At 44.7% G+C, this 12,201-nt stretch overlaps 1 protein-coding gene across 1 annotated transcript in view; it reads left to right on the top strand.

Moving 5' to 3' along the window:
* GOLPH3 (golgi phosphoprotein 3) overlaps positions 1-12,201 on the top strand; it is a 620,776-nt gene that overhangs the window by 491,988 nt on the left and 116,587 nt on the right. The window lies entirely within an intron of this gene.

Below are 12,201 nucleotides of genomic sequence, written 5' to 3'. Positions count from 1 at the left end.
CATTACTCTTGGGTTATCCTGCTGGCAGGCTACCCGCAGTCGGCCTGAATTCCAAAGTCTTGGTCCGGCGTCTGATGCTGTCACTTCTTCCTTGACATCAGTGCGCCAGGGGTATAAAAGATGCAGCCAACGCCATTTTCTTCAGTCTTTCTTGCCGCGCAGTGCCCGAAGCAGAAGCAGTTCGCAAGTGCCGGTTGGCCGACTCCTGAGATTATCGTGTTCGAATTTCAGATCCGAAGTCTTCATTTAAAGCCAAGTACCCCGTTGGGGAAGCTTTTTTCTTGCTCCAGACCAGTGTCAGAAAAAGTTAATAATTGTATTTCTTGTGGGAAGCAAATACATCATAAGGACTTCCATTCCTTGCCTAGGCCCTGACCACGACGTAGCTGATTGCAGTTTTTGTGCTAGATTTAACCAATGCACTATTAAACGTCAGTACGATTTTGCATTTCATTACTTTGGCCGAAGATTTAATTACACAATGTCGTCTGATAGCCATTCGACTACCGCAGTTCACAAGAAACGCAAGGAAAAGAAAAAGGACAGGCATCTGAGGTCCAAAACTGACGACGAGGCTTCTTCTAAGCCAGTCGCCATTTTACCGGTTCTCATTGAGGCGCTTTCGCAGCCCCCTGACGCCCGCTACCTCAGAGCCGCAGGCCGCTTCAGACTCTGGAAACTCAAGGTATTGGACACTTGGAAAATATTCCATCAGATGGGTCTGGAGCCACTGAGCAGGCATCAGCTTCTGAGAGTGTTTTCAGGCCTTCACAGTTGTATATAAAACCGACTACAGCTACAAAGGCAAAGACTAAAGCACCACTAAAGACAAAGAAATAAGTGCAGCAAGCCCATGGACAGGCCTCCATGCCTAAGAAACATGCTCAAAATGGCCGAAGACCTTATTACTTTGATCAGGGGTTCCCATTCCCCTCCAGAGAAGAGGCCTAGGCAAGAGACAGAATATGAATCTTCAGATCAGGTTTCCATTTCCTCTGACTTCTCTTCTGACCAAGAGTACTCTCTCCCTCCCTGTGAGGATTACGATGCTGAAGAATCTATCCCTTCATCCTCCCCTCCTGAGGATTATTCTTTTGGGGAAACCCTGCATACCATGAGGGAGCACTTCCACTGGGAGAGCCAAGACTACTCAGAATCTAAGAAAAGGCTTAGAGATTTTCTTTTACTACCTCAGCACAGGCCTCTTGCTTTCCCTCCTGTTTTAGACATTGTAGATGATGTATTTTCAGAGTCCGGCCTGTCCCCTGACTCTTTACCCCCTGCTCCTGTTAAGCCAGACCGATACTACAGGGTTCCAGATTCACATAAATTTCTTTGTAAAAACCCTGCTGCTGACCCAGAAACTATTTCTCAGGGTCCCAAAGGGGTCAAGGCTTCCACTGCAAAATACCCTATCCCCTCTGATAGGGATTCAAGGGCACTGGACAGACGGGGGAAAAGGGTTTACACTTCTGCTACCTTGGCTGTGAGGGCTTTAAATTGTCAATTTCATATGCTTAAATATCAGCAATACTTATTGTCACTGCTTGAACAGAAAATGTTAAACTCTGAATGTGCAGAAAACAAGGAAATGCAGGATTTATTGCTTGCAACTGAACAAGTGGGAAAGCATACTTTGCAATGTGGTTTTGATTCTCTGGAGGCCTCTTGCAGGGCCACTGTTATGGGTTCTGTCATTAGGCGACATGCTTGGTTAAAGGAACAGAATCTGCCTGATCATGTTAAAGCAAAATTATTAGATGCTCCATTACAGCATGATACTTTGTTTGGTGTTAAAGCAGAAGAGGTGCTGAAAATGGTGGACAAAGCGAAATCTATGCAGACGGTTAAGGATTTCTTACAGGTGCAGCCACCCAGATTTAGCAGGAACTGGCCTACAAAGAATTGGTCCTTTCCAGTGTCAGACAGGCCACAAAGAGGCAGATACAGACTCCCCAGTGGCGGATCCCAGCCCCAAGGCTCATACAGGCCTAAACAGTGGGGTGCTTCTACCTCCAAAAGCGGAGAAGAGAAATCACAGCCATACAGGAAAAAGTCCCAGTGGCTTTCCTCTGACAGAACCAAGCACTCATCGTTTGGCAGCCCCCTTAGGGGGAAAACTAGCACTTTTTTCACAAAATTGGCCATGATCACCCAGGACAAATGGGTTTTGAACATAGTGTCTCAGGGCTACAGGTTCCACTTTCATACCCTGCCAAGGGCAAAAGGTATGCCAGACCTGCCACACAATCAATGGGCAGAGGCACAAAAGCAAGTTTCATCCCTCATGGACATGAGGGCCATTCAGCGAGTACCACAGCAAGAGCAGGGACAAGGATTTTACTCGAGACTTTTCTTGGTACCCAGAAAGGACAAAGCCTGGAGACCAATACTGGACCTGTCTATTCTAAACACATTCTGGACGTTCCAAAATTCAAAATGTTGACTGTGCAGCAGCTACTGCCCATGCTGGGGAAGAAGGTTTGGCTTGCAACTTTGGATCTGAAAGAGGCATACCTACATGTCCCAATCAGACAATCTTGCAGAAGATACCTCAGAGTCCTAGCTGGCTCAATGCACTACCAATTATCTGCACTGCCCTTGGGCTTATCTACTGCGCCCAGGGTCTTCATCAAATGCCTGGCACCAGTAATTGCATTTTGCAGACAAAGAGGAATTCAAATATATCCTTACTTGGATGACTGCCTTATTCAAGCAGAGAACAAGGACAGTCTACTAAAGCATCTGGCGTTTGTAAAAAGATTACTAATTTGCCTAGGGTACACAGTAAACGAAAAGAAGTCAAAACTAGTACCCTCTCAAGAGATAATATTCCTGGGTGCAAGCTTAAATACAACTGCCCAGATGGCTTATTTCACACCAGACAAACAAAGGCAACTGACTTCTTACTTCAAAATGTTGGCAACAAAGACCCAGTTATCTGCAAGAAAAATTCTGCAGGCTTTGGGCTTCATGGCATACTGCATTCTGCTTATTCCATATGCCAGACTGCATATGAGGAAACTGCAATGGTATCTATAAAGTGTTTGGACTCAACATTGCCACAGCCTGGAAATATTAATTACCCTCATTCCCTGCCTGCAACAGGAGTTTCAAAGATGGGCACAGGCCTGTCACCACAACAAGGGACAGCCATTCATTTTACCCACAGCCAGGCAGACACTAACAACGGATGCATCAGATTACGCCTAGGGGGCCCACATGGCAGGAAAATGTATTCAGGGCACATGGCCCACAAGCCAGATACATCAGAAAGAGATGCTAGCTGTTCAGAATGCCCTGACAGCTTTCATGGATCTACTTCATCCAGGACAACTACTGATAAAGACGGACAATACTACAATCATGTGGTACATAAGCAGGGAGGCAGACATTCCTACCCCGTCTGCAGACAAGCCATGACTTTGTGGGACACAGCATTGACTTATCAAGTTCACCTGCAAACACAATTCCTGCCAGGAAAAATAAATACTCTGGCAGATGAACTAAGCAGAAACCTCATGGATCCCCATGAGTGAAAACTGGATCCACAAGTCTTCAGCATGATAACAAGGAAATGGGGATGCCCAGACATAGATCTATTTGCCTCCCCTCACAACTGCCAACTACAGAGATTCTGCACAAGGACTTATCACAAGCAAGCATGGAAAGTGGACGCCTTATCCTTCAGCTGGAAAAACCTAACAGTATATGCCTTTCCTCCACTGCCTCTCCTCCCCAAGGTACTCCTAAAGGTCAGACAAGAAAAAACAAAAATGATACTGATTGCCCCAGACTGGCCACGCCAGCACTGGTACCCAATCCTAAAGAACTTGTCCCAATGTCCAGCCTGGGTATTGCCTCACATTTCTCACTTACTGACCCAACAGAACAATCAGATCCTGCACAGCCAACTCAGGACCTTAAATCTGGCAGCATGGCAGATAATGTAGCCATTCAGAACACTCCTCTCTCCAAAGCTGTGATGGATGTTATTTTGGAGGCCAGGAGGCCCAGTACCAGAAAATCTAATGCAGAAAAATGGAAGAGATTCTGTGCTTGGAACCAGGCACAAGGAATTGACATGTTTGTACCAAATATTCCTCAGATTTTACAATACTTAACTGAGATGCTGGACAAAGGCCTATCCTTTTCATCAATTAAGATTCATGCCTCTGCCATTTCAGCCCATTACAATACGGAACCACCTATCTTTTCTCATCCTTTAATAAGACAGTACCTCAGAGGGGCCAAAAACATAAGACCTCCAAGGAGAGCACAAATACCTGCATGGGACCTCAGTTATGTCTTGGAAAAACTCACACTGCCTCCTTTTGAGCCAGCCTCAACAGGTGATATAAAATTCTTATCCTGGAAAACAGCTCTACACCTAGCAATAACCTCTGCAAAGCGAGTCTCGGAGTTACAAGCACTCATGGCTGTGGAACCTTTTATCATTTTTCATCCAGACAGGGTTTCTCTGAGGACAAACCCTACATTCATGCCTAAGGTGGTATCCAGTGTGGCCCTCAACCAAACCATTCACTTGCCTACCTTTGATCCAAATCCACAAGGTTGAGAAAATTCTGCATTCTTTGGACATACACAGGCAGCTACGTTTCTACTTGGACAGAACTAAAGCTTTCAGAAAGACTGAGCAACTTTTAGTGTCATGTGCTGCAGGATCACAAGGAAAGGTTATCTCAAAACTGACTATTTCTAAATGGATAGGCCATTGCATCCGTTTCTGCTATTTTCAACATGGCAAAGCAGTGCCTAAGGGCATTAGGCCTCATTCCACCAGAGCAGCAGCCACTTCAGCAGCCTTTCTCAGAGGAGTACCAACCAAAGATATCTTAGAGGCTGCAACTTGGAGTTCAGTGCACACTTTCACAAAGCACTTCCACTTGCCTCTTTACTCTACTCTAAGTCCAGAGCTGGCTTTGCCACTGCAGTTCTGCAGGGCCTCATAGCCTCTCCTAATCCTATTTAGCCCAGCCACCCATCCTCAGCTTTGGGATTCAACCCAAGAGTAATGACTGCAACAGTGAAACACGATGAACATAGTACATTTGTGTAACTACCATAAATGTAGATGTTCGAGTGTATTCACTGTTGCAGTCCAGGTTACCCACCCACCATCCCCCTTTTTTCTTTGCTGGGACTTAGCTATACTTCTCTATCCTATACAACCTATGTGGTGTATTTGCTTGTAGATGAAGGAAATGTTTATTTTTGTGCATGCATACTTATTTTTCAGCCTACCAATTTGGGGGCACCTGACATCTGGGGCAAGAAAAACTGAAGAAAATGGCGTCAGCTGCATCTTTTATACCTCTGGCGCACTGACGTCAGTGAAGAGGCGACAGCATCCGATGCCGGACCTAGACTTTGGAATTCTGGCCGACTTGAGGGTAGCCTGCCAGCAGGATAACCCAAGAGTAATGACTGCAACAGTGAATACACTCAAACATCTACATTTATGGTAGGTACACAACTGTACTTTCCTTGCTTTGTCCTGTGACTTCTCTGCTGCCCCAAGGATATTCACAAAATGCCTCACTTCTGTCATTGCAAGGCGAGAGGGGTTTAGATCTTTCTTTATTTGGCTGATCTGCCCATTCAGGCCGTGTCCACAGAGGTTCTGCTTTAGGACCTCCATTTTACTATTTCCATGCTGCAGATTCTGGGGTTCAGCATTAACTTTCAAAAATCAATCTTTACTCTCCTTCTCAGGATTGTTTTTCTTGCTTGCAGGATCCAGACCATTCCCATGTTGGCAGACCTGCCTTTCCCCCAAGGCCCTATCTCTGATTGCATTTTTCTAGTTTCTTCTTTGTCTGGCTTCAGTCGGCACCAGGGACTTTCTCAGGGTTCTCTGATTCATGGCCTCCACCATTCCTATGCTGCCTCTGGCCAAATTCCATATGAGAAAGTTTCAGTGGAACCTGAAGTCTGTGTGGCTTCAACACTATCAACCCTTGGCCTTCCTAGATCTCTTCCTTTTCTGTGTCAAGCTTGAGCTTCAGTGGTAGATTCATCAGCTTTCTGTTAACCTGTGGCTTCTTTCCAGCCTCCAGTTCTGACTCCAGAGCTCTTTTCGGATGCCTCAGACAGGAGGTGGGAAACTTCCTTCTACTCTTTCAAGGTTCAGGGTCTCTGGCCTCCTTATCAGAGGTCAGACCACATCAGCATCAAAGAAATGAGGGCTCTACCTGCTCTTTCAGCTTTTCATACCCTCCTTCATCCCAGGCACCTCAAAGAGTTCACAGACAATACCACAGCGATGTGGTATGTCAACATGCAAGGTGGGTACAAGGTCCTACCTTTGCAGGCTGGCTCTTCAGGTCTGGGATCTAGAAGTAAAGTATCAAGTGACTGTTCAGGCTGTGTACATTCCCTCAGAGTGCAGTATAGTGGCGCACACTGAGCAGGTCCAGCAGACGGGCTCACAAATGGATTCTTCGCAGAGATGCGTTTCTGGACATTATCCATCAGTGAGTTGTTCCTCAAGTAGATTTTTGCCTCCCCTTTGAATAGACAAATTACTTTATTCTGTTCCAGAATCTCTAGTTCTCTGTCTTGGAAAGTGGATGCCCTGTCTTTTCTTTAAAAGGGGATTTTTTTGTATGCCTTCCCTCTCCTCTCCTCCCGAGGGTTTTGCACAAGATCGGACAGAACTCCTCCAAAATGTTGCTCGTGACTTCCTTTTTGTCCAGACAGTATTGATTTCCCCCATCTTTCTCCCTTGTCCAGTGGCGATCATCACAAGTTACCTCACAGGGTGGACCACCTCACACAAGGCAAGGGATGTCTTTTCCATCCACACCTGTCCACTCTTCAGCTGGCACTGTGGGTGATAGGGTTTTGATGTCTCTTGGGCACCTCTTTTCTGAGGGCGTGCTTCGGGTGCTGCAGGAAGCCAAGAAGCCTACTCCCAGCAATATTTGTTCATTTGGAAGAGATTTTTTTGTCTGGTGCCTCTCTTGAAAGCAGGATCCCTTTTCAGTGCAGGGTAGCTATGGATGTCCTTCCATTTCACTATTGCAGTATGCATTGCATTTGAGATCCCCTGCCAAGGGAGGCTCAACATCTGACCAGTATACCAAAGCCATTAGGTTGCTTTAAGGTACGCTGTATGTCACACGTGTGCTCCTCATATAATGCAGGGCATAAAGGTGATGTCCGGACGTACCATCCTCGGAACTTCTTTGCCGCCAGACCGAACACTTTCTCTTGATCGTCACTCTGAGTGCCTATTCCATTGCTGTTTCACCAAACCATTGCAGATAAGTGCACCACTTGGGGTTTTGTTTTACTTATCTTTTATTATATTGTTGCTTGTGGGGTTTCATGTTATCCAAGAAGGGTAAATTCCAGTATGGGAGACAGAATCTCCATAACGATTGCCATGAACATTGTCTGTTATGCCTGGGCGCTTTGCGCGACCATATGTCCTGCTCAATTTGTTAGGCCTTTGTTTCGAAGACCCTTCGTAGTACACTTTCTTTTTTGACACTGTATTTTGAAAACCAGTATCTTAAGTTTCTAGCTAAGGATACGATGGATGGAACTTTCCACTCGGAGGGACAGCAGTCTGTGAAGAAGGCCAAGAAATCTAAGCTGGAATCTTCTGCTGTTTAACCTCCCCCAGACATATCTCCAGAGGTGAGTGAACGCCTGGAGGTTCGCCCAGCTTTTTATCACTGAACTCCTCTGCCGCAACCAGGTTGGAGGCCAGCAGGGCTCTGACATTTAAGCACATCCGAGGAGGCTTTGCAGCCATCCACTTTGGACATTCAGAGGGAATCACGACTGATCATCTCTGGGGGGCCTGGGGGGGGGGTCCTCAAATCTTAGAGAAGTCCCTACTACCGTTATTGAATGCCATCCTGGTCTGGAGCCTTTTCCATTTTTTTAAGGCGGATGTCCCATTGAAGAAAAAGCAAAAGAGTAAACATATTTCTCTTGCCCATAAGGATCCACAGAGTGAATGACAGTCCTTCACTCAGGGCTTGTTTAGTGCTTTGATGGCTTTAAAACCTCCTCTGGGAGTTTCTGTTCCACCCCCATTGTTCCTCTATCCCTCTTAAAAGACCTATAGAACTGGATTCCTCTGAGGAGGAGGCACATTCAGATGAGTAATCCCTTGCTTACTCTTCTCAGATTCAATCTTCTTTGGTTTATGGATTGGAAGAAGAGGAATCTACCAGTCCTGATGCTCCCTTCAGAAATATTTCTTTTGGGACACTATCTTTAGGATGATGGAGCTCTTTAAATGGGACTATGCTCAGGAGTCTGAGATACAAAAAAAGGTATTATGAGTTGCTGCAGATATATTCGCCAAGACCTTCTGCTGTCGTTTCTGTTTTGGCTGCCTTGTTGGATGCATCTTCTAAAGCTTCAAGGCTCCAGACTCTCTCAGCCTCCTGCCCCCAAGAAGCCTGATAGATTCTATAGAGTGTCTGAGGACTGAAAATTCTTGTACAAGTGTCCTTCTGTTGACCACTTGGTAGTGTCTGTAGCTTCTGACAAGCCATCTCAGTTGCTACCTTCTCCTTAGTTGCTGCCCTTTGATGGAGATATCAGAACCATGGAAAGGCTAGGCAAGAAGGTTTTTACCTCTGCTACCTTAGCTTTTAGGGCTGTTAATTATCAGACCCTTATGTCCAGGTACTTGTTGGCTCACTTGTCCCAGACCTGTTCTGCTCTTTATCTGTTAGGGACTTCTTCCCAGGCAGCTCGTCATTCCAGCAAGTGTAGCTATGATGCAGCGGATGCTTCCTCTAGGGATGCTGCTTTTGGGTCTGTGATGAGAAGGTATTCTTGGCTTCAGCTTCAACCTTTGCCTGATGATATTAAGGCTCCACCTTCGTGGGACCTCAGTTTTGTTCTTAAAAGATTGACTCTGGCTCCTTTTGAGCTTCAACTTCCTTAAAGCGTTGTACTTGAAAGACTGTTCTTTTAGTCTTTACTTCAGCTAAGAGAGTGTATGAGCTTCAGGCTCTCATGGCTGTTCCTCCTTTTTAGTTCACAGGGACAGGGTGTCTCTTCATACTAATCCTTCTTTTATGCCCAGGGTGGTCAGTGAGCTGTCTCAATTTCTCTATTACTTTGCCTTCGTTTTTTCCTTCTGTGCAGCCTGCCAATGAAAATGTTCTTCACACCTTCGATTTTCATAAACAGCTCAGATATTTGGATAAGGCTAAGGCTTTTCGCAAATCAAAGCAGCCTTATTTCCTTTCATCCCAGGTCTTTGGGTTTGTCAGTCTCTCTGAGTAAACCATCTCTAAGGCCATTTCTTTTTGCTCTTTTCATGGTAAATGGTTTTCATCTTCTGCAAAGGCTTATTCTGCCAGAGCTGATGCTTTTGTTGACTTTTTCAAAAGACTAGCTACAAGTTGGATGTTATTTCCAGAGCAAGAGCTGGTTTTGCCATTACTGCCCTGCATGGGTTTATAGAAGGCTCTTCAGTGCTTTCCTCCTGCCAGGTTTCCTCTTGAACTTTTTTACTTTCCCTTGCGTAAGGAATACTGCAACAGTGCTGTGGCTGGACATAGTACAATTATTTAAAATCCTACCATGACAGTAGATGTTCTTTTCTTCACTTTTGCAGCATTTGGTTCCTCTCTCCTACTTTCCCTGCTTTGGCCAAGCAGGCAAGAAGAATAGGGTAGGGATTATTTTCTTTTTCCTTCTGGATGAGCATGTTCCTCCTGGTCCCTTGAGGCAATCTGTTCTTCCTGGGCTTTCACTTCTGAAGTATGCACTTCTGTACTCCACCTTTATGCTGTGTGCTTTGTGCGGCGAGCATATGTGTAAAGTATGACACCAGTAAAGACTAAAGGATTTGGTATACTAGCTGGATGTTGGGCTGACCTTGGCAGTAGATCCCTTATGTAAGGTATACTGCAACGATGAAGAGAAGGACATCTATTGTTTAATTGTAAGATTTTACATAACTGCACTTGAGAGCATGTTCCCAAAACCTAACACCGTCACTCAAAAGAAGCACTGCATCCATGTATGTTCATCATTCCCACTGCCTCAATGGCATTTTGAGTTATCTGCCAAGGTAACCCAGTACTGGCCAGCTTTCAAAAGTTCAGACCCTCCTCCCTCTCAATTCCTGGGACAGCTGATTAGCCTTGCATATCCTGAGAGGGAATCCTACATCTATCGCGGGAAGTGAAAATTCAGTCTTTTTCAGCCATCCAAAGAAGAAAGTCCTCTGACTCTCTTCATAGGATCCAGTGCTGATTTTTCCAGCTTACTGCTAAGTCAGCCCCATTCGGGGACCTCCTTCCTTTGTTTTTATTAGGATTAATTGTTATCTTTCTATGTTTGTTTATTTAAATGTGTATATTTAATGTTTTGTCAGTGTTTGTAGTAATTCATAGATTTGATGATTGATACTAGGCTAACTACCTGGGGGGGGCTTTTTAAAGCCTAGCCCAGGTTTCCCGAAAGAATATGAATGTCCTATGTCCAAATAGAACATTGGGGGCCAGGCATTTATAAACTACCTCTCTCCATAAGAGAGACGGATGCCAGGTCTGGTGGAAGTTTTATACTCCCCATCCACTGATGTATGTTGTGCTTAAACTGGGTAATAGACGAACTAAGCTTCACATGGATGAGAAAGCCTGTTCTATGGGGTGGCAGTCTCTGAGACGCGCATCTCTCTCCAGCATGTTCTGTTAAAGTCACAGACAAAATTCAGGTTCCTAGGACTTTATTTCCTGTTACTTTTTGACTTATGAATATGCAGGAGATTCATAACTGTGGGGTTTGTGGGATGACTTGTAAGCCAGGTCTAGACCACCCCTCAGCAATCTATAGGAGACTAAGTAGAGGGAAAGGGCTTTAAGGTGCTCTGCATAAGGCAGGTTTGTTATGTTAACCTCTGAGGTTACTCTAGTTGCTGCATATGTCTAGTCAGGTGCATACCAGAGGGAGCATTGTACTGTATGAGTGGCCTGATAAGGACGGAGTACAGTGGGATAATGACCAGTTTGGACCTAGATGCATGCTCTTGCTTAAATTTGCCCAACATAACTACTGTGACAACGTGATGGTCAAAGGTAAGGCTGCTGTATACGTGCACCCAGATCCCTGACCACTGGATCAGCTCTTTTGGAGTGCATCATTAACATGGTAATTAGCTGAGATGGTTAACTTCCCAAAGGGTATAGTTATGCACTTCTTAGCATTGAGTTTAAGACCATGGCTTTGGCACTATTTGCTAGTCAGAGATAGGCCTTCTTGAATGCTGGTACTGCAAAGGAGTCGATAATCTCCAGCTTGCAATCCCCTGCAAACTTGGCAGTAAACCTTCATTCTTGTGACAATTTCTGCTTATAGCAATGTTTGGCTTCTTTCTCTGACGAATGCTTGTTTTTACGGTCTCTAATGAAACTTTCAGTATTTCTCTCAAATGCAGTGTGTATTTGTGCTGTTAGACACTAGAGGCCTGTCTTTACTGCGTTACTGTGATTTATTTTCATCTTTTGACAGGAAGATGTTGCAGAGGTTTGATTCTTCCTGCATTATTCATTATTTACTATGTGTATGACTCTGCAGTAAAGTAAAGATCTTGTAAACAAACTTAAGTTATTTGAATGTATTGTGGAGATTTTACTCTGACAAGAAAACATTTAGCATTGATAGTGTGTGGAGCTAATTTTAACGCACTGGTTTGGCACATTAGCTGCTTGGTGTTTGGACTTTGTATGCTGGAGGTTCTTTAATTTTTGTCAGTTGTAAAAGCATTCTGAACACATTAGTACAGTTTGACAAAGTTTAGTTATACAGAAGCTTAAAAAAAAATTATGCAGAAGCTTTTAAGCACTTATTTTGATACATTATCAAGTACTGTCAGTTTATTATTCCGGTTGGTGTTCTCTCCCCTGACTTGATGGAGCCTAACTGTGGTACCCTCCCATCAAATCCGTTTGCATCTAAAAAGAAACAAAATAAAAAAGCATGCCTCCACATATGGTTAATGAATCAGTCTAGACCACTTCTTGGATGCAAACCACTTAGCTTTGCCCCGTTTTCCTCTAGTACAACTTTGCTGCCTACTTTGGAATGGAGGTTAAGCACGTACTCTGGGGCTTTCTAGTACCTGATGCAGGTATGGAAAAGCCAAACCTTTTAGGTGCAGGAGTAGTCTGGTGTACGAAACTCTTTGTCAGACAT

This window comes from Protopterus annectens, chromosome 1.part1 (genome assembly GCF_019279795.1).
Source record: "Protopterus annectens isolate FY-2018-M chromosome 1.part1, PAN1.0, whole genome shotgun sequence".
Lineage (NCBI taxonomy): Eukaryota > Metazoa > Chordata > Ceratodontiformes > Protopteridae > Protopterus > Protopterus annectens.
The sequence above is the reverse complement of the archived record's forward strand: the minus strand, read 5'-3'. Positions and strand labels throughout refer to the sequence as shown.